This window comes from Entelurus aequoreus, linkage group LG17 (assembly GCF_033978785.1).
Source record: "Entelurus aequoreus isolate RoL-2023_Sb linkage group LG17, RoL_Eaeq_v1.1, whole genome shotgun sequence".
Lineage (NCBI taxonomy): Eukaryota > Metazoa > Chordata > Actinopteri > Syngnathiformes > Syngnathidae > Entelurus > Entelurus aequoreus.
In genome coordinates, this window is record NC_084747.1 from 25,985,649 (window position 1) to 26,004,614 (window position 18,966).

General features: G+C 42.6%; 1 protein-coding gene across 1 annotated transcript in view; it reads left to right on the forward strand.

Moving 5' to 3' along the window:
* Window positions 1-6,644: 6,644 nt before the first annotated feature.
* The window catches only part of apba1a (amyloid beta (A4) precursor protein-binding, family A, member 1a), a 45,723-nt gene continuing 33,401 nt past the window's right edge, over window positions 6,645-18,966 (forward strand). The window contains exon 1 of the mRNA XM_062025384.1: window positions 6,645-6,883. The gene's annotated coding sequence lies outside the window, so the exon portion shown is untranslated. The remainder of the gene's footprint in view (window positions 6,884-18,966) is intronic.

The following is an 18,966-nucleotide window of genomic DNA, read 5'->3' on the forward strand; positions in this document are numbered from 1 at the left end:
AAAAGTGCTCCACAACGCCCTGTGACAGGTTAGGTTTAGGGATAGTTTTGGTCAGGGCACAATTTCGCCAAAAAAAAGTGCTCCACAACGCCCTGTGACAGGTTAGGTTTAGGGATGGTTTTGGTCAGGGCACAATTTCGCAATTTCGCCAGATACAATGCAGGGAACTTAGGACCCTTTTTTAGAAAAAGGGTCCTAAGTTCCCCGGTCGCATACAAAGACCCAGGAACAACCGGGGAACATAGGACCCGGGGAACATAGGACCCGGGGAACATAGGCACGCTCCCGCCTGCAGATAGCAACATTTTGGTGTCCTTTGGGAAAATATTTAGAAAGAAGACAAAAGTACACACAGTTGTACAACTATTATCTTTATGATCTTTTTTTTGTTAGTTTCTCTGTTACTGTGTGTGGCCAATTAAGCGACTTTTGGCCATACCTGGCTGGTGACATTTAGCGACTTTCTGGTTGATGTTAAGATTAATAATAGCAACAGTTCTCTTCATCTTAATGCAATTTATTGTGTCTGTCTCTCCACATTTTGCCATTAGGTACTTTGAGCTCTTGTTGGTCAGTCACTCTAAGGTACATTGTTGCTGCCATCATAGCTAGCAAGCTGCCTGCAGATAGCGACATTTTGGTGTCCTTTGAGAAATATTAAGAAAGAAGACAAAAGTACAAGACATTGTACGATTACTATCTTTTTAAAATTATTTGTTTCACTGTGTGATTGACCGACTTTGCCGCTAGATTTCGCGTCTTTTGGCCATACCTGGCTAGCGACTAAAAACATCATTTAGCGACTTTTTGGTTGTGAAGATAAGTGGTAAAAGCAGATCTTCCTGTTGGTCTTCCCACATTTTGCCATTTGGTACTTTGCACTCTTCTTGGTCACTCCAAGGCATTTGTCCCTGCCTTCAGCTAGTCACTTGGCTCTTTTGGAATATATTTCACTGTAATTGGCTCTCTCTCTCTCTTTCTCCTCAGTACAAATCAGTCTGTTCCCTTGCCATTCATCACTGACCACTCTGCTCTCCTGTCTGTCAGACATTATTGCTGCTTGCAGATAGCTTGGGGTCCTTAGAGAAAATATCAGAAGAGAAAAGTACACAATTATCTTAATTATCTTTTTTATTCAGTCAGTCCTTCAGTGAGTCCCAGTGTGTTGGCGATTAAGCAACGTTGGCATTCAATTAGCGACTTTTGGCCATACATGGCTGGCGACTCAAAAAACTAGAAAAAAAGTACAAAAAGTTGTACAATTAATATCTTTATTATCCTTAATTCCCCTGAATCCTAGAGTGTGTTGCAATTAAGCAACTTTGCTGCTAGGTTTAGCGACTCTTGTTTTGGGCATACCTGGCTAGCGACTACAAACATTATTCAGCAACTTTTTGGCTGTTAAGATTAACGTTAATAAATTAAATCCTAATACAATTTATTGTGTTGGTCTCGCCATCTTGCTATTAGGTACTTTGAATTCTTGTTGGTCTCTGCTAAGGTATCTGGCTGTTGTCTTTGCCTTCAGTTAGTCACTTGGCTCTGGAATATATTTAACTGTACTTGGCTCTCTCTTTCTCCTCAGTACAAATCAGTCTGTTCCCTTGCCATTTAGACATTTTCTTGATTGGATCATCACTGACCACTCTGCTCTCCTGCTGTCTATCAGACATTGTTGCTCCCATCATAGCTAGCAAGCTGCCTTGGTGTCCTTTGTGAAAATATTTAGATAGAAGACTAAAGTGCACAAAGGTGTACAATTATTATCTTTTCAAAATATTTGTTTCACTGTCAGTGTGATTGACCGACTTTGCCGCTAGATTTCGCGTCTTTTGGCCATACCTGGCTAGCGACTGAAAACATCATTTAGCAACTTTTTGGTTGTGAAGATAAGAGGTAAAAGCAGATCTGCCTGTTGGTCTTTCCACATTTTGCCATTTGGTACTTTGCACTCTTGTTGGTCACTCCAAGGCATTTGTCCCTGCCTTCAGCTAGTCACTTGGCTCTTTTGGAATATATTTCACTGTAATTGGCTCTCTCTCTCTTTCTCCTCAGTACAAATCAGTCTGTTCCCTTGCCATTTAGACATTTTCTTGATTCGATCATCACTGACCACTCTGCTCTCCTGCTGTCTATCAGACGAATCAGTTGATTCTCTGCTCTCAATTGTCTATGCTAGTAAGCTGTTATTCTCTGCTTTGGAGTGTTGATGCTGGGTTGCTAGTTTTCTAAATCACCTCACACACTTGAAGGAAGCAGCACCGATCATAAACACACAAACAAACTCACACACACACACACACACACACACACACACACACACACACACACACACACACACACACACACACACACACACACACACACACACACACACACACACACATAGTTGGTTTATCTGCTGTGATAGGCAAAGAGCCAATGTGCAAAGAAAGAAGGGAAATATGGATCATAAACGTTTAAGTGGAGGAGCTAGAAAAAAAATTCAGCAAGAAAAGAAAAAAAAGGAATCAGTTTTACTTGAGAGTGTTCCAAATATCTCCAGCTTCTTCAGTACAAAGACATCTGCTGAAAGCAATTCTATAAATGCTACTGCAAATTCAGCTAAGGTTAGCAATGCACCTGAGCTAGCATGTAGCTCCCAAGATCCTGAGACCACTACAAGTGTAGACACTGAACCAAATGCTTCTGATGCTTATGATTCAACCAATTCAGCAGTAGCCAGTTGCTCGGATGAATGTGAGGTCACTGCACCTCTGGACAGCATAGAAAATGAGCTGAATCTTTCTTCAACACCATCTACAGTGACAACTCTACCTAGTGATCCCGCTAAATGGGCTGAGACCCTCACTGAGTCAATGAAGGAAGTTCTTATTCAAAGAGGTGCAAAATCATTTCACAACCGTCACAGCCATTATCCAGCTTCTGTGAGGAACAGTGGGCTAGGAGGCAAAACCCGATGCCTAAACAATGAACATTTTACTTCACACTTGCCCAATGGACAACGAGTACAAAGAGAGTGGCTGATGTACTCTCCCTCTACTGGTAATGTTTACTGCTTTGCATGCAAACTGTTTTCCCCAAAAACGCATTCTTTTGTGACAGGCTATTGTGATTGGAAACACTCAGAAAGATTTGGTGAACATGAGCGAAGTGCTGAGCACATAACCTGCATGCAAGCAGTCTTGAACCGCGCCAAAGGTGCCACAGTTGATGCAGACCTGTTCAAACAGTTTCAGGCAGAGAGCAGCTATTGGAGGCAGGTGTTACAAAGAGTTGTTGCAGTCATTAAATTCCTTGCAGAAAGGGGCCTTGCATTTAGGGGTAAAAATGAATCGTTAGGGTCTCCTCTCAATGGGAACTACCTTGGTATTCTGGAGGTCCTGGCTGAATTTGATCCCTTTCTAAAGGATCACATCAGAAAGTTTGGGCAGATGGGTCGAGGTAATACCTCATATCTGTCCTCCACCATTTGTGAGGAATTCATTGAATTGATGGGTGCAAAAACCAAACAGGCTATAGCAGATGAACTGCAAGCAAGCAAATACTACTCTATCATTGTGGATTCAACCCCAGATTTATCTCATGTGGACCAATTGACATTCATATTCCGTTTTGTTAGCAAAGAGGGCAGTGTTGTTGAACGCTTTGTGGGTTTTGAGCCCATTACTAGCCATACAGGTGAAAGTTTGGCTAACTGTGTCATGTCTGTGTTGGAAAATCTAGGGTTAGAGCTGTCAAATTGCAGGGGGCAGGCTTATGATAATGCCAGCAACATGTCAGGGAGGTATAATGGGTTGCAGGCTCACTTAAAGAAAAGCAACCCATTAATACACTATATTCCATGTGCAGCTCACTCTTTGAATTTGGTGGGAGTCAACAGCATTGACAGATGTGGAAATGAAGTCTCTAAGTATTTTGACTTGATTCAGTCTATTTACAACTTCACAACTGCATCCACACACCGATGGGACAGGGTATTTGGCAATTCCAACATAGATCTCACACTTAAAGCTTTATCCAACACGCGTTGGAGTTGCTGTGCAGAATCTACCAAAGCACTGTGGCAGAACTACAGTAAAATAAAAGCAGCACTACAGGTTATTTCCACTGATGACACAGAGAAACGAGACACACGAACTGAAGCTGACAGTCTAGTGCGGAAGCTGGATTCACTTGAGATGGCCTTCATGGCAGGCTTTTGGGACACTGTTCTGTCCAGATTTCAGGCCACAAGTCTGCAACTTCAAAAAGCAGACATGGACCTTGGTACAGCAGTTAGATTGCTGGAATCTCTGCGCACCTTTGTTCTCTCCCAAAGAGATCTATTTGATCATTTTGAGCAGAAAGCCTTAAACATGTTGGGTGGCACCCCATCTTACAGGGCTGAACGGACGAGGAAACGTAAAAAGTTTGCTGATGAATCAGCATCCCCAGATGTTGTGCTTGAGGGAAGGCAACTGTTTCAAATAGAGACATTTATTGCCTCTATTGATCAACTGAGTTCAAGCCTTAATCACCGTCTGGAGGCCTACAAACATCTGAACAATTTGTTCAGTGTCCTTTTCTCTTTGGATACAGAGTCCAATGCTTCAGTCCTTCACAAGGCCAAGATTCTCACTGAATCATACCCATCTGACCTCAATGAAAGTCTTGGACAGGAGCTTATACAGTTCAAATCTTTTATACAGCTCAACAACACTGATGAGGAGAGGACCCCTTCAGGACTGCTCAAAACAATAATACATTTTGGACTACAGCCTACGTTTCCTAATACATACATTGCGCTACAGATTTTTCTCACTCTACCGGTCAGTAACTGTGAGGGAGAACGCTCATTCTCTCTTTTGTCAAGAGTAAAAAATGAGCTGCGCACAAGAATGACTCAGAAAAGATTAAATGCGTTATCTCTAATGGCAATTGAGAGTGAGCTGACAAGAGAGTTGGACTTCAATGATGTGGTGGATGATTTTGCAAAATTGAAAGCACGAAAGAAACCCCTTGCTTAAAGGTGCACTGTGTAAGATTTTTAGGTTATTTCCAGAATTCACCCATTCACTAATGTTAGGCTACCTGTTTTCATGAATACTTACCACCACCATAAAATTCTAAGTATCCATTATGACTTGGAGAATTGCACTTTTGCCATTTCTGGGAAGTGTCACCTGGATTGTGAAGATAGGATTGACTTTAGGCAGAAGCTTGGTGCTTTCTCTGGCAAACTGAACCTCAAGCTTCATTCTCTGCAGCTTTGCATTCTTGTGCAGACTTTCATCCACAAGGAACTTTTCAACTTCCCCACTATCGTGAAGGGGCCATCAAAAGATTTCAGTGTGTCCAGCATGTCTAGTCTCTTACTCTCCTTTCTTTGAGCCATCTCTTGTTTCTCATCTGCCCTACTCTCGAATTTTGCCTTCATGAATTTACTCCAGTTGAGTTCAACCTCCCTTTTTGCTTGTGCTGCTGCCTTGAAACCTCTGAAGCTCCTGGCTCTTCTGTAAAATTATTGACCTATTGACTGCGTTCAGTGTGCCCAACTTCTTCAGTTTGTAGTCCACCTTGCCACATTGTCTCTCCATCCCAATGTTGTGCACAGGGGTGCCATCAATGTTACTAGCCTGTTCACTGACAGGGTCCATTGGGAAGGTCTCCTCATCCATCCTCTGCCTGGCCAGGACAGTCTTCAGATGGGGCAGCATGAGATCTGTCAGCTGCTTCACTTCATCCAAGTATTCGGCAGCCACGTCTGACACTGAGTTCAGGACATGTCCAGTGCCTGTCCAGCCACTATAGCATTCTTGGAAATGGGCTATCTTGACCTGCATGCAGCCCTTGTACCATGAACTGGCCTACACCTTTCTTTGTGGTGCTCTCCGATGCATGTTATCATTTTACCTTTCTCCTTCTCCTCAAGCTTAACCACAAATAGATACAGACTTTGAGCCTCAATTTGCTGCACAGCTGCCGTTATGCCAAAGTGTTTTCCTAAGATATTATTTTATTTTTAATGATAGAAGGGAGGAAAAGGGGGCAAAAATCATGTCCGATTTAGTTTTTTGGGTGGGGTGGGGGGTTTATTTCATGATAGCTACCAACTTCCAATACATAATATCTCTCAAATGACCCAATGCACCATCACTGAAGTGGGCGTAATCATTTTCCAAAATGTTTATTTTTAGGCCATTTATCCCCTCCCCCTGTGTCTGTGTGAAACCTGTGCTTGTCAGTGTCTGTGTGGTATACCTAATAGTGTGTGTGCAGTATGTGCACTCTTCTGTACAGTACAGTGTGCATGTCTGTTCACAGTATACAGTATTTCTTGCATAGTGCGTGCGTGTGTGTGCGCCCACACGCGCGGGGGGTTGAGGGGCCAAGACCATGTCAGGCCCAGGGGGCCAAAATTTCTTAATCCGCCCCTGTATATATATATATATATATACCCGATTGTAGCTGAGATAGGCTCCAGCAACCCCCCGCGACCCCAAAAGGGACAAGCGGTATAAAATGGATGGATGGATGGATGGATGACGAATGCTCTCATTATTGATTATTTCCATTGACTCCGTGACAATAATGTTGATATGATCATGTTGATGTTTGTGTTCGCCACATCACTTCGAAGGGGAGGGGGGGAGTGGCGCAAGTGCGTGTGCGCGCGCACGCCCCACTGAAGATGGAGGACGACGGTGTGATGTCAGCACTTGACCGCAGCATCACCACTTAGCTTCCATTAGCTTCCATTAGCTTCATTAGCCTCCGGTGGCAGCTGCTAGCGGCTAACACATGCTAACTGCTGCCCAAACAAGCTAAGGGCAGCTAGCACGGGCTAGCAGGAAGAAATAGGAGCTAACAGCAGCTAGCAGAAGCTAACAGCAGCTAAAAGGTGAGTCAATCTTTTCTTTCACCTCCAATTGCTGCCGTGGGATGATTGAAAAATGGTTGGTTTCTTCTGGGCAAAAAAAGGTTTTGTTGTTGTGTGAGAAAATATGATGGAAGGTTGTTTAATATGTTTGATGAATGAAAATATACAACTAACGTTGTTATCTGAAATAATATTCATATTTTATGTATGACATTATTATTATTATATGTAACATTATTTGTAACATTTGTAACAATATCAAATATTAAAATTATCATCTAATATTATTATTATTATCCAACAAAGTCAAGATTACCACTATATTAAAGTAAATTTTATTAATATCTGTAGCATGATTAGTATTATCTCCAACATTTGTATCTGTTGTATAATAATAATAATTATTATTATTATCTTTAGTATAATAATTAGTATTATCTGCAATATTATTAGCTGTAATATAATTATTATTATTATCTGTAATGTTATCAGTAATATTACCATTTGTAATATAATAATTATCATTACTATCTGTAATGTTATTGTTATCGCTAACATGATTAGTAGGGGTGTGGGAAAAAATCGATTCAAATTCGAATCGCGATTCTCACGTTGTGCGATTCAGAATCGATTCTCATTTTTAAAATATCGATTTATTTATTTATTTTTTTCATTTTTATTTTTTATTTTTTTTAAATTAATCAATACAACAAAACGATACACAGCAATACCATAACAATGCAATCCAAACCAAACCCGACCCAGCAACACTCAGAACTGCAATAAACAGAGCAATTGAGAGGAGACGCAAACACGACACAGAACAAACCAAAAGTAGTGAAACAAAAATGAATATTATCAACAACAGTATCAATATTAGTTACAATTTCAACATAGCAGTGATTAAAAACCCCTCATTGACATTTATAAAATAAAATAAAAAAGAACAATAGTGTCACAGTGGCTTACACTTGCATCACATCTCATAAGCTTGACAACACACTGTGTCCAATATTTTCACAAGGATAAAATAAGTCATATTTTTGGTTCATTTAATAGTTAAAACAAATTTACATTATAGCAATCAGTTGATAAAACATTGTCCTTTACATTTATAAAAGCTTTTTACAAAAATCTACTACTCTGCTTGCATGTCAGCAGACTGGGGTAGATCCTGCTGAAATCCTATGTATTGAATGAATAGAGAATCATTTTGAATCGGGAAAATATCGTTTGTGAATCGAGAATCGCGTTGAATCTAAAAAAATCGATGTTTAATCGAATCGTGACCCCAAGAATCGATATTGAATCGATTCGTGGGACACCCAAAGATTCGCAGCCCTAATGATTAGTCGTAGCTTACGCTGCTATATTGACATGTTGAGCTGCCGCATCGCCTCTGACTTGGTGAAAGTTAATTGTAGATGATAAATCATGCCTCTCACCTGGATAGTAGAAGGTTGTGGACATAAACCCACAAGTTGGTCAACTTTGACATCCAACTTAGACCCGGCGATGGTGAGAAAGACACGAAAAAGCGCTCATTTTTTTTTAACCCTTTGTGATGAATTGTTGATGTAAAGGGGAAGAGCAGACATTGTACTGTAAGTGAACGTTTTATTATGTTTGTATATCTTGATTAGTACTTGCTTTGTGTTTGACTAAAGCTGTATCTGTTTAGCACACAGCTTCTAAAACGTGTAGATCATCCTCCTTATATTCAGGCTCAAAACTAGAAGTTTCCGGATCATCATTTGTCCCAAAGTAGTCTTTGTTGTCTCTCATCAAGTCTGCCATGATTAGTAGTGTTGTTGTTGTTGAAGGAAGGTGGATGGATGTTTGATAGTTAATACAGAGTATTATTGTGGTACTTTTATCTTCTCTATGGATGTTTGATAGTTATTACAGAGTATTATTATGGTATTTTTATCTTCTCGATGGATGTTTGATAGGTAATACAGAGCATTGTTGTGGTACTTTGATCCTCATCTCAATGGATGTTTGATCAGAATCAGAAGTAATTTATTAAAAAAAAAGAAATTCAGTCTAAGCCTGGGCCCCTGGAGAGGGGGTCCAGACTGAGGCCAAGAAAGAAAAAAAACTCATAGCCATTGCACACATAAACATGTGTGTAAGAGGGAAACATCAAAGAAAACAAAGGATATTAAAAGAGCAGAGCTGATGCAACCAGCTGCCACTCCAGCAGTGCCATTTCTACATACAGCTACAAAAGTAAAACAAAAAAAACTGAAATAATTTACCAATACTATATATTGCGCACACACGATTGCACCATGCATAGACAAGCAACCAAAGAAAAACCTCTTTTCAACACCCATATACACTGTGGTGGCCTCTGCGGTGTTCCACGCCATCGTCTGCTGGGGTGTGGGGAGCATGGCCAGGGACAGGAGCAGACCCAACAAAGCAACCAAGAGAGCCGAGTCCACCCTCGGCCGGCCACTAACTCTCGGCCAGTGTCCAGTCCGCATGGATGAGCGAGGATGCGTCCAAGGAGACCGAGGTGTCCGATACCTGCTCATTCAGCCAAGACACTGTGAAGCTTGTCCGTCCCGGCGCTCAGCGCCAGCTCCGCAACCCGGTCTCTTCATCCGCATCTCCTCCAGTCTCTCCAAATGAACTCTGGTGTGGCAGAGACCCAGCAGCTGGTCCCCATGGCCAAAAGGCTCCCGGGAGGCAGATCCCGAAGTTCACAAAAAAGCACCGCAGAAGTCACAAAAGTGCCACCCCTTGTGGCACATTCCCAAAGGGTCCTGAACCAAAAGGCAAAAAAACCCAAAAAACACATGAAAACCAGAAGGAAACATCAAGAACACAAAAGGATGACACAAGCGCACAGAGCTCCTGCCACCAGCAGCCACTACAGCGGCGCCATCTTGGAAAAAGTAAAAAAGAAATAGTTAATACAGAGCATTATTATGGTACTTTTATCTTCTCGATGGATGTTTGATAGTTAATACAGAGTATTATTATGGTAATTTTATCTTTTCGAGGGATGTTTGATAGTTAATACAGAGTATTATTGTCATGTCTGTGTGATCATCCATCCATCCATCCATTTTCTACCGCTTATTCCCTTCGGGGTCGCGGGGGGCGCTGGAGCCTATCTCAGCTACAATCGGGCGGAAGGCGGGGTACACCCTGGACAAGTCGCCACCTCATCGCAGGGCCAACACAGATAGACAGACAACATTCACACTCACATTCACACACTAGGGCCAATTTAGTGTTGCCAATCAGCCTATCCCCAGGTGCATGTTTTTGGAGGTGGGAGGAAGCCGGAGTACCCGGAGGGAACCCACGCAGTCACGGAGAGAACATGCAAACTCCACACAGAAAGATCCCGAGGCCGGGATTGAACTCACGACTACTCAGGACCTTCGTATTGTGAGGCAGACGCACTAACCCCTCTGCCACCGTGCTGCCCTGTGTGATCATGTTTTGTTTTAATAATAATAATAATACCTGGGATTTATATAGCGCTTTTCTAAGTACCCAAAGTCGCTTTACATGTAGAACCCATCATTCATTCACACCTGGTGGTGGTAAGCTACTTTCATAGCCACAGCTGCCCTGGGGTAGACTGACGGAAGCGTGGCTGCAATTTGCGCCAACGGCCCCTCCGACCACCACCTATTATTCATCATTCAATTCACCGGTGTGAGTGGCACCGGGGGCAAGGGTGAAGTGTCCTGCCCAAGGACACAACGGAAGTGATTTTTTTTTTTGGATGGTAATAGGCGGGGAGCGAACCTGCAACCCTCAGGTTTCTGGCACGGTTGCTCTACCCGCTACGCCATGCCGCACCAAGGTTGAGACCAAGTAGAAGCAGCCACTGGCTCAGTGTGTCAACAATAGCAGCGTAAGATAGCATTAGCTCACTGCTATTAATGCGCTGCTAAAATAGTCCGTCTGCGTTAGAGTTTATAATAACAATATCACTCATATTTGTCAGGTCACGACATGTAAATGGAGTATTGTTGGCGCTTTCTGGATGGTTTTTTTTTAGAGGGTTTTAAGGGCGTAATAGAGGAGCCCTCCATCTGTTGACTCAATTGTTAGCTATTTATTTACGATTTGGAATGCATGAAAATAGCCAAGCATATGTGTTCTTGTCTTACATAAGGATTGTGAATGATGAACAGCACATCTCTTTAAAATGTTTGCATATTTCCAGTGTACCTGATTAGGTAATATGGTCAGAGTGCAGGAACGTTACTACAGTGACGTAAAACCTACAGAAATTGCCGAAGATATTAAGAGCAGAATATTCGAATAAACTGACCGAATTAGTTACATTTTGTAACGTTTAGACGATATTTTCAGGAACTTTGCAGATTCTAAATGCAATTTTGCATATGGTTTATTGGATACAATGAAACACAATCAAGCATATAAAGACAACTAGTTTTTCCACCCGACTGGTACTTTAAGGTCCCCCTAAAAGAAAATGAGTGTAGATTACTAACTAATCTACAAGCTTTGTGTGTTGACCCATTAGAGCAGAACAACAAGTGATGCCATGGTTACGAGAAAATACAATTACCATAATAATGGTTTTGGTTATGTTCGGTTTGGTTTTTGGACTCTTTGTGCACTCTTGTTTGTTGTGTTTCCATGACAACCCATTAGTTTCACCTGTCTCACGTTTTGCACTCGCGCACCTGTCACCAATCATGTCACTGTTATTTAAAGCCTGTCTTTTTCTGTTGGTCGGCCTGGCGACATTAACTCTGTCTACCTCTGTCATTTTAATGCCCTGCTTATTCCATCATTTGTGCTTCTTGCCATGCCACGTAAGTTTTTGTTCTGCTCATGTCACAGTAAGTGTTTATTTGTTTCACGTCCATAGTTTTTGCCCAAGTGCCAGTTTAGTTTTCTTAGCCAAGTTTGTACTTCCGCCTTGTGCGCGCCTTTTGTTTCTTTTGTTAGTGTAAAAATAAAAGATGTATTTACCTTCAAGCCAAGTCCAGTCTAGTTGTTTTGCACCCTGGGAAAGCAATCCGCGCAGTAATATGCGCCGCCAAAGTCCACGTGTTGACAATTATTATGGTACTTTAATACTCATCTCCATGGATGTTTGATAGTTAACACAGAATATTACTTTTATGTTCTCGGTGGATGTTTGATAGTTAATACAGAGTATTATTATGGTACTTTTATCTTCTCAATGGATGTTTGATAGTTAATACAGAGTATTATTATGGTAATTTTATCTTCTCGATGGATGTTTGATAGTTAATAGAGAGTATTACTTTTATTAATACAGAGTATTATTATGGTAATTTTATCTTCTCAATGGATGTTTGATAGTTAATAGAGAGTATTACTTTTATGTTCTCGGTGGATGTTTGATAGTTAATACAGAGTATTATTATGGTACTTTTATCTTCTTGATGGATGTTTGATAGTTTATACAGAGTATTACTTTTATGTTCTCGGTGGATGTTTGATAGTTAATACAGAGTATTATTATGGTACTTTTATCTTCTCTATGGATGTTTGATAGCTAATACAGAGTATTATTATGGTAATTGTATCTTCTCGAGGGATGTTTGATAGTTAATACAGAGTATTAGTATGGTACTTTTACCTTCTCGATGGATGTTTGCTAGTTAATACTGAATAGCATTGTGGTACTTTGATCCTCATCTCAATGGATGTTTGATAGTTAATACAGAGTATTACTTTTATGTTCTCGGTGGATGTTTGATAGTTAATACAGAGTATTATTATGGTACTTTTATCATCTCGATGGATGTTTGATAGTTAATACATAGTATTATTATGGTACTTTTATCATCTCGATGGATGTTTGATAGTTAATATAGAGTATTATTGTGGTACCTTTGTCTTGATGGATGTTTGATAGTTAATACAGGGTATTACTATGGTACTTTTATCATCTCGATGGATGTTTGATAGTTAATATAAAGTATTATTGTGGTACTTTTGTCTTGATGGATGTTTGATATTTAATACAGTGTATTACTATGGTACTTTTATCATCTCGATGGATGTTTGATAGTTAATATAAAGTATTATTGTGGTACTTTTGTCTTGATGGATGTTTGATATTTAATACAGTGTATTACTATGGTACTTTTATCTTCTCGGTGGATGTTTGATAGTAATACAGAGTATTATTATGGTACTTTTATCCTCATCTCAATGGATGTTTGATAGTTAATACAAAGTATTATTATGGGAGCGCTTTGAGTATCTAATAATAGAAAAGTGCTACCGGTATATAAAATCTAATCCATTATTACTTTTATCTTCTCGATGGATGTTTGATAGTTAATACAGAATAGCATTGTGGTACTTTGATCCCCATCTCAATGGATGTTTGATAGTTAATACAGAGTATTACTTTTATGTTCTCGGTGGATGTTTGATAGTTAATACAGAGTATTATTATGGTACTTTTATCATCTCGATGGATGTTTGATAGTTAATATAGAGTATTATTGTGGTACTTTTGTCTTGATGGATGTTTGATAGTTAATACAGAATATTACTATGGTACTTTTATCTTCTCGATGGATGTTTGATAGTTAATACAGAGTATTAGTATGGTACTTTTATCCTCATCTCAAAGGATGTTTGATAGTTAATACAGAGTATTATTATGCGAGCGCTTTGAGTATCTAATAATAGAAAAGTGCTACCGGTATATCAAATCTAATCCATTATTACTTTTATCTTCTCGATGGATGTTTGATAGTTAATACAGAATAGCATTGTGGTACTTTAATACTCATCTCCATGGATGTTTGATAGTTAACACAGAATATTACTTTTATGTTCTCGATGGATGTTTGATAGTTGTTACAGAGTATTATTATAAATGATAAATGGGTTATACTTGTATAGCGCTTTTCTACCTTCAAGGTACTCAAAGCGCTTTGACAGTATTTCCACATTCACCCATTCACACACACATTCACACACTGATGGCGGGAGCTGCCATGCAAGACGCTAACCAGCAGCCATCAGGAGCAAGGGTGAAGTGTCTTGCCCAAGGACACAACGGACGTGACTAGGTTGGTAGAAGGTGGGGATTGAACCCCAGTAACCAGCAACCCTCCGATTGCTGGCACAGCCACTCTACCAACTTCGCCACGCCGTCCCTATTATGGTACTTTTATCTTCTCGATGGATGTTTGATAGTTAATACAGAGTATTATTATGGTAATTTTATCTTCTCGAGGGATAGTTAGTTAATACAGAGTATTATTATGGTACTTTTATCTTCTCGATGGATGTTTGATAGTTAATACAGAGTATTATTAGGGTACTTTTATGTTCTTGATGGATGTTTGATAGTTAATACAGAATAGCATTGTGGTACTTTGATCCTCATTTCGATGGATGTTTGATAGTTAATACAGAGTATTACTTTTATGTTCTCAGTGGATGTTTGATAGTTAATACATAGTATTATTATGGTACTTTTATCATCTCGATGGATGTTTGATAGTTAATATAGAGTATTATTGTTGTACTTTTTTGTCTTCTTGATGGATCCAATCCAATCCAATCCACTTTATTTATATAGCACATTTACACAACAAGAATGTTTCCAAAGTGCTGCACAGCAATGATTAAAAACAATATTAAAAACAATATTAAAAACAATATTATGCTACACCAATGACTGAATAAAAACAAAGAATAAATGAATAGAAAACCAATACAGAGACAATATAAAAAAATAAATATGATTAAAAACGATTTTAAAGGGTAAAACCAATTAAAACAGTAAAATAGACATCAAAATTTATTAAAAAAAACACACAGGACAACAGAGGACAGAAGACGTGGATGTTTGATAGTTAATACAGAGTATTTCTATGGTACTTTTATCTTCTCGATGGATGTTTGATAGTTAATACAGAATAGCATTGTGGTATTTTGATCCTTATTTCGATGGATGTTTGATAGTTAATACAGAGTATTACTATGGTACTTTTATCTTCTCAATGGATGTTTGATAGTTAATATTAGGGTTGCAAAATTCCGGGAATATTCAAAGTTGGAAACTTTCCATGGGAATTAACGGGAATATATGGGAATTAACGGGAATTAATGGGAAATGAATGGGAATAAACATTGAATGCAACATGCTAGATCTTGCAGTATGATTATTAGCTAAAACAACCTGATTTACTGCAAATTCAGTAGAATTTCAACCCTGCACTGTGCATTCCTCCATCACATGTGCAGTGCATTCTTCCATCACATGCACAGATAATTCCCAGCATGCTACACACTACAGCAGGGCTATTGAGGCCACACTAGTATTTGAGACCAAGGATTTCATCCAGTCAGGTAAGTTTTGATAATATTACTGGGGTAAATATATTTGATCTATGGTATTTAAGTTTAATAGAGGTATAATTGCTTGTTACTGCATGACTGCAGGCTACTCCAGCAGACTTCCACTCAAGCTAGCTAGCTGTTCCTGTACTTGTTAAATGATTTTGGGGCCAATATCTCTAGCTAGCTAGGTTTATGTACCACCACAGTCTCATAATGAACCGAAAATATTTCTCCGTTAGCCGTGATGCTAATTTTCTCCATGTTAATTCCCATTCATTTATGCTAACAATCCGAATTTACCTTTTTTGTGATCTGTAAAGTTCAACTAGCAAATACTAAATCAAAACGTGTAGTTTCCTCTGCCTTCTGTTCTGCTAGCCATTCTGTTGTCATACAAAAATGTAGGTTCCATCCATCCATCTTCTTCCGTTATCCGAGGTCGGGTCGCAGGGGCAGCAGCCTAAGCAGGGATGTCCAGACTTTCCTCTCCCCAGCCACTTCGTCCAGCTCTTCCCGGGGGATCCCGAGGCGTTCCCAGGCCAGCCGGGAGACATAGTTTTCCCAATGTGTCCTGGGTCTTCCCCGTGGCCTCCTACCGGTCGGACGTGCCCTAAACACCTCCCTAGGGAGGCGTTCAGGTGGCATCCTGACCAGATGCCCGAACCACCTCATCTGGCTCCTCTCGATGTGGAGGAGCAGCGGCTTTACTTTGAGCTCCCCCCGGATGGCAGAGCTTCTCACCCTATCTCTAAGGGAGAGCCCCGCCACCCGGCGGAGGAAACTCATTTCGGCCGCTTGTACCCGTGATCTTGTCCTTTTGGTCATAACCCAAAGCTAATGACCATAGGTGAGGATGGGAACGTAGATCGACCGGTAAATTGAGAGCTTTGCCTTCCGGCTCAGCTCCTTCTTCACCGCAACGGATCGATACAGCGTCTGCATTACTGAAGACGCCGCACCAATCCGCCTGTCGATCTCACGATCCACTCTTCCCTCACTCGTGAACAAGACTCAGAGGTACTTGAACTCCTCCTCTTGGGGCAGGGTCTCCTCCCCAACCCGGAGATGGCACTCCACCCTTTTCCGGGCGAGAACCATGGACTCGGACTTGTTGCTTCACACTCGGCTGCGAACCGATCCAGTGAAAGCTGAAGATCCTGGCCAGATGAAGCCATCAGGACCACATCATCTGCAAAAAGCAGAGACCTAATCCTGCAGCCATCAAACCAGATCCCCTCAACGCCTTGACTGCGCCTAGAAATTCTGTCCATAAAAGTTATGAACAGAATCGGTGACAACCCTCACTGGAAACGTGTCCGACTTACTGCCAGCAATGTGGACCGAGCTCTGACACTGATCGTACAGGGAGCGGACTGCCACAATCAGACAGTCCGATACCCCATACTCTCTGAGCACTCCCCACAGGACTTCCTGAGGGACACGGTTGAATGCCTTCTCCAAGTCCACAAAGCACATGCAGACTGGTTGGGCAAACTCATGCACCCTCAAGGACCCTGCCGAGAGTAAAGAGCTGGTCCACAGTTCCATGACCAGGACGAAAACCACACTGTTCCTCCTGAATCCGAGGTTCGACTATCCGGCGTAGCCTCCTCTCCAGTACACCTGAATAGACCTTACCGGGAAGGCTGAGGAGCGTGATCCCGCGATAGTTGGAACACACCCTCCGGTTCCCCTTCTTAAAGAGAGGAACCACCACCCCGGTCTGCCAATCCAGAGGTACCTCCCCCGATGTCCACACGATGCTGCAGAGTCTTGTCAACCAAGACAGCCCCACAGCATCCAGAGCCTTAAGGAACTCCGGGCGGATCTCATCCAACCCCGGGGCCTTGCCACCGAGGAGCTTTTTAACTCCCACAGCAACCTCAGCCCCAGAAATAGGAGAGCCCACCACAGATTCCCCAGGCACTGCTTCCTCATAGGAAGACGTGTTGGTGGGATTGAGGAGGTCTTCGAAGTATTCCCTCCACCGATCCACAACATCCGCAGTCGAGGTCAGCAGAACACCATCCTCACCATACACGGTATTGACAGTGCACTGCTTCCCCTTCCTGAGTAGGCGGATGGTGGTCCAGAATCGCTTCGAAGCCGTCCGGAAGTCGTTTTCCATGGCTTCCCCGAACTCCTCCAATGCCCCAGTTTTTGCCTCCGCGACCGCTGAAGCCGCACACCGCTTGGCCTGTCGGTACCTGTCCGCTGCCTCCGGAGTCCTATGAGCCAAAAGAACCCGATAGGACTCTTTCTTCGGCTTGACGGCATCCCTCACCGCCGGTGTCCACCAACAGGTTCTAGGATTACCGCCACGGCAGGCACCAACTACCTTGTGGCCACAGCTCCAATCAGCCGCCTCGACAATAGAGGTGCGGAACATGGTCCACTCGGACTCAATGTCCAGCACCTCCCTCGTGACATGTTCAAAGTTCTTCAGGAGGTGGGAATTGAAACTCTCTTTGACAGGAGACTCTGCTAGACGTTCCCAGCAGACCCTTTGGGCCTGCCAGGTCTGTCCGGCATCCTCCCCCACCATCGCAGTCAACTCACCACCAGGTGGTAATTGGTAGAAAGCTCCGCCCCTCTCTTCACCCGAGTGTCCAAAACATGAGGCCGCAAATCCGATGACACAACTACAAGGTCGATCATGGAACTGCGGCCTAGGGTGTCCTGGTGCCAAGTGCACATATGCACACCCTTATGTTTGAACATGGTGTTTGTTATGGACAATCTGTGACGAGCACAAAAGTCCAATAACAAAACACCACTCGGGTTCAGATCCAGGTGGCCATTCTTCCCAATCACGCCTCTCCAGGTTTCACTGTCTTTGCGAACATGAGCGTTGAAGTCCCCCAGTAGGGCAAGGGAATCACCCGGGGGAGCACTTTCCAGTACTCCCTCGAGTGTATCCAAAAATGGTGGGCACTCTGAACTGCTGTTTGGTGCGTAAGCACAAACAACAGTCAGGACCCGTCCCCCCACCCGAAGCCGGAGGGAAGCTACCCTCTCGTCCACTGGGTTGAACTCCAACGTGCAGGCTTTGAGCCGGGGGGCAACAAGAATTGCTACCCCAGCCCGTCGCCTCTCACTGCGTGCAACGCCAGTGTGGAAGAGAGTCCAGCCCCTCTCGAGAGAACTGGTTCCAGAGCCCTTGCTGTGCGTTGAAGTGTGTCTGACTATATCCAGCCGGAACTTGTCCACCTCGCGCACTAGCTCAGGCTCCTTCCCCACCAGCGAGGTGACATTCCACGTCCCAAGAGCTAGCTTATGTAGCCGAGGATCAGACCGCCAAGTGCCCTGCCTTCGGCTTCCGCCCAGCTCACAGCGCACCTCTATGGCTCCTCCCATGAGTGGTGAGCCCATTGGAGGGGGGACCCACGTTGCCTCTTCGGGCTGTGCCCGGCCGGCCCCCATGGGGACAGGCCCGGCCACCAGGCGCTCGCCATCGTGCCCCAACTCCGGGCCTGGCTCCAGAGGGGGGCCCCGGTGACCCGCGTCCGGGCGAGGGATATCGGAGTCTTGGTTTTTGCATTTCCATAGAAGTCTTCAAGCTGCTCTTTGTCTGATCCCTCACCTAGGACCTGTTTGTCTTGGGAGACCCTACCAGGGGGCATGGAAGCCCCTGGACAACATAGCTCCTAGGATCATTGGGACACGCAAACTCCTCTACCACGATAAGGTGGCAGCTAGAGAGGAGTAGGTTATAGTTTGATTTAGCATGCTGATTGAGTGTTCATTTATTCATCTAG